The following is a 4639-nucleotide window of genomic DNA, read 5'->3' on the forward strand; positions in this document are numbered from 1 at the left end:
GACCCCGTCTCCCACACCGTCCCTACCGTCCCTGTCACCCACACCGCTCCTTCCCGCTCCTTCCCGCCTCTGAGGTCTGCATCCCGCCAGGGGCCCTTTCATGCCTCCTCTCTTCCAGGCAAACTGTGACCCGGCATCAAACAGTCCTGGGGCCTCATTACACGGAGCATCTCGAAGACAGGGCCCTGTCACCCCACTACCCAGGCCCTGCTCACCCCACTACCTGGGCCCTGTCACCCCACTACCTGGGGCCTGTCACCCCACTACCCAGGCCCTGTCACCCCACTACCTGAGCCCTGCTCATCCCACTACCCAGGCCCTGCTCACCCCACTACCTGGGGCCTGCTCACCCCACTACCTGGGCCCTGTCACCCCACTACCTGGCCCTGCTCACCCCACTACCTGGGCCCTGTCACCCCACTACCTGGCCCTGCTCACCCCACTACCTGGGCCCTGTCACCCCACTACCTGGCCCTGCTCACCCCACTACCTGGGCCCTGTCACCCCACTACCTGGCCCTGCTCACCCCACTACCTGGGCCCTGTCACCCCACTACCTGGCCCTGCTCACCCCACTACCTGGGCCCTGTCACCCCACTACCTGGCCCTGCTCACCCCACTACCTGGGCCCTGTCACCCCACTACCTGGCCCTGCTCACCCCACTACCTGGGCCCTGTCACCCCACTACCTGGCCCTGCTCACCCCACTACCTGGGCCCTGTCACCCCACTACCTGGCCCTGCTCACCCCACTACCTGGGCCCTGTCACCCCACTACCTGGCCCTGCTCACCCCACTACCTGGGCCCTGTCACCCCACTACCTGGCCCTGCTCACCCCACTACCTGGGCCCTGTCACCCCACTACCTGGCCCTGCTCACCCCACTACCTGGGCCCTGTCACCCCACTACCTGGCCCTGCTCACCCCACTACCTGGGCCCTGTCACCCCACTACCTGGCCCTGCTCACCCCACTACCTGGGCCCTGTCACCCCACTACCTGGCCCTGCTCACCCCACTACCTGGGCCCTGTCACCCCACTACCTGGCCCTGCTCACCCCACTACCTGGGCCCTGTCACCCCACTACCTGGCCCTGCTCACCCCACTACCTGGGCCCTGTCACCCCACTACCTGGCCCTGCTCACCCCACTACCTGGGCCCTGTCACCCCACTACCTGGCCCTGCTCACCCCACTACCTGGGCCCTGTCACCCCACTACCTGGCCCTGCTCACCCCACTACCTGGGCCCTGTCACCCCACTACCTGGCCCTGCTCACCCCACTACCTGGGCCCTGTCACCCCACTACCTGGCCCTGCTCACCCCACTACCTGGGCCCTGTCACCCCACTACCTGGCCCTGCTCACCCCACTACCTGGGCCCTGTCACCCCACTACCTGGCCCTGCTCACCCCACTACCTGGGCCCTGTCACCCCACTACCTGGCCCTGCTCACCCCACTACCTGGGCCCTGTCACCCCACTACCTGGCCCTGTCGCCCCACTACCTGGCCCTGTCACCCCACTACCTGGGCTGCTCACCCCCTTCCTGGCCCTGGGGCTGATCTCAGGATCTGACACGTGGCTGAGGCCCAGCGACTCTCTGGCGGATGAGTCAGTGGGTGAATCCGTGAATGAGCGAGTGGCAAGGCCGTCTGAGCAAGGCCCGCGCTGCTTGCTCTGCTGCACCTGCCAGGGCCCGGGATCGATGGAGTAAATATTTAGTTCTGCTCCTCGGATTTCAGGTGCCCTTTTGGAACATTGGGAAAGTAAATAAATGAGGAGGCTCCGTGCGGGACACGTTGTCCCCGTGAGCCCGGCCCTCCCTCGGGGTCGCATGTGTGGGGCCTTCGTGAAGCCGCCCGGGAGGCTGCTTCTGGGGGACCCGCGCTCCGTGCTCGCAGGGCCGGGGTCTCCGTGATTCAGAGCTCTCCGCCAGCGGGAAACAGTCTGTCCTCGGAAGGCAGGCAGAGGGAGGCAGCGAGCTCTGAGCACCCCAGCTGCCAGCAGAGGGGGGAGAGCGATGGCCCTCGTTGGGGGAGGGGAGAGGGGCATCATGGTTTCCCTCGGTTATTCGCCCTCGTCCCACAGACAGTTACTCGTGGGACTGCCGTTAACCAGGGAGCTGGAGGGCCTCCCGGGGGAGGGGAGCTCCTGACATTGGTTGAGCGTCAACCCAGGAACCAAGAGGTTATGGTTTGATTCCTGGTCAGGGCACATGCCCGGGTTGTGGGTTCAATCCCCAGTGTGGGGCGTGCAGGAGGCAGCCAATCAACGATTCTCTCTCCTCATTGATCTATCTCTCTCCCCCTCTCCCTTCCCCTCTGAAATATATATATATATATGTAAAATAAAATAAAATAAAATAAAATAAAATAAAATAAAAACAAGGCTGGAGCCAGCAGCAGCGTCTTAGAAGAGCTCTTGGAAGTGTGGGGCCGAGGCAGATGACAGAGCAGTGGAGGCTCAGACCACCCTGCTCTTCACGGGCCCGGCCCTCACGCCGGCCGCCTGGACACGGCCATTCCGTCCCTACGCATCACAGCTCGGAAAAGTCCCTTCGCGCTTCGGAGGCTCATTCAGTTACGGGTGCAGCAGGGGGGCTGGTAAAGGGCTCCTCACCTCAGGCCCAGTGGGACCGAATCCCTCGAGTTTCCGCCAGACCCTGGCCGGTGGCCGTGGCTGCAGCGAAGGGAACCGAGGTCCGGCCGGCCTGCGGCTGGCTTTGGGGTGCTGAGTGTCAGCTGTTCATCCTGCGTCATCAATACATCCCCAAACAGGTGCTGGCGCAGAGGTGGGGCAAAGGGGGCCTCGAGCACTGTGGGGGGGCGGGAGGGGGGGACGCCGACGGTGCGGCCACTGTGGACAGCAGCATGGAGTGTCCTCACACTGAGGACCGAACCGCCTTATGACCCCGTGACCCCGCTTCTGGGTCGGTATCTGAAGAAGCCAAAACAATCATGGAAAGAACATGCAGTGGCACCCTCTGTCCATCGCAGCGTCACTTACAACAGCCCAGCTCTGGACGCAGCCCAGGGTCCCACCATGGACACGCGGCTAACAAGGCAGGCGGACATTTACACGAGGGAGCGCCCTTGGCCGTAAAGAGAATGAAATCTGACCGTTTGTGACGTCAGCGACGGACTGGAGGGTGTTGTGCTGAGTGAAGTCCTTCGGTCGGGAAAGACAAACATCATATGATTTCATTTACACGTGGAATCAAGAGCAATGAAAACGGGAAGGGACTCATAGACACAGAGAACTGGTCAGTGGTTGCCAGCAGAGAGGGGTGAGGGGACGGGTGGGGAAGGCGGAGGGACTGAGAAGTGCCGAGGGCCAGTCACAGGACGGGCCTGCGGGCGGTCAGCACCATGGGAATCGCTCTGTACGGAGCCGGGTGGGGCCTGGGAGTGTCGGGGAGCGCTGCGTGCAGTGTCTGGCTGCCTCACCGCTGTGCGGTCCCCCTGAAACTAACGCAGCGTTTTTAAAAAGGAGACCAGACTCAGTAAGGACCTTTGACCCTTCCCCCATTTCCTGCCCGAGATTCAGGCAGAGAAACCCGCTTCCAGAAGGAGCTCTGGGGGTGTCTGCCCACGCCCACCGCCGATGGAGTGTGGGAGCAGGAGGGCTTCAGGCCGGGCCTTAGCCAAACCCCCGCCCCCGCCCCCATTACCTCTGTCCCTCCACAGGGTTTCCCCGCCCGGGCCCGCTCTCCCCCAGCTCCCTGCACTTCCCCACTCCCTCCTGCCTCCCTTCCTCCTTTGTCCAAAATGCATGGCCTCACGTATGGACTTTCCATGTTCATACAATGCCCATGCGAGACTTTAAAACACCATTTTCTCCTGTTCGTCTGCTTTTGCTAATTTGATATTAGTCCAGAGGGAAGAACGGAGACAGTGTGCGGGGTGGGGGCAGGAGTGTGTGTCTGTAGCCGCCACCACAGCAAAGCGGCTGCGGAGCCAGGAACCAGCCCGTGGGGGCGGCTGCCCCTCCCCGTGCCTGTCCAGCCTCCTCTCCCCAGAGCTGCAGCCACCACCTTCCAGGCCACCGTCAGGCAAGACCAAGGTGACAGGAAGCCCGTACCCAGGGCCAGGCCTCCGCGGGGCCCACACCTGCCCTTGGTGGGGAGGGCGGCCGGCCCCCTCACAGATGGAGGTTTCCTTTGCAGGCCGGGGTTCTGGGCTTCTCCCTGGGGGCTGCTTCTTAACACTAACCAGACTGGCCCTGCCGGTTTGGCTCAGTGGATAGAGCGACGGCCTGCGGACCGAAGGGTCTGGGTTCGATTCTGGTCAAGGGCATGTACGTGGGTTCCAGACTCCTTCCCGGGCCCTGGTTGGACGTGTGCAGGAGGCAACCAATCGATGTCATCACTATTTCTCTCTGTCTTTCCCTCTCTCTTCCACTCTCTCTAAAAATCAATGGAAAAATACCCTCGGGTGAGGATTAAAAAAAAACCATTAACCCGACTAAAGCGATCAACATCCCCAAAGAGGCACATTTGGGTGTTGGAAGACACCACTGGTCCTCTGTTGGGCCTCCCCCAGCCCCCTTCAGGGGCTCGCCGGGCAGTGGGTGGGTGACCCTGGTCAGAGCCAGAAACCTGTTGGCTGGAGGCTGCAGGGCTGGTGGGGCGGGGCCGGGGAGGG

This window comes from Myotis brandtii, unplaced genomic scaffold (assembly GCF_000412655.1).
Source record: "Myotis brandtii unplaced genomic scaffold, ASM41265v1 scaffold1013, whole genome shotgun sequence".
NCBI lineage: Eukaryota > Metazoa > Chordata > Mammalia > Chiroptera > Vespertilionidae > Myotis > Myotis brandtii.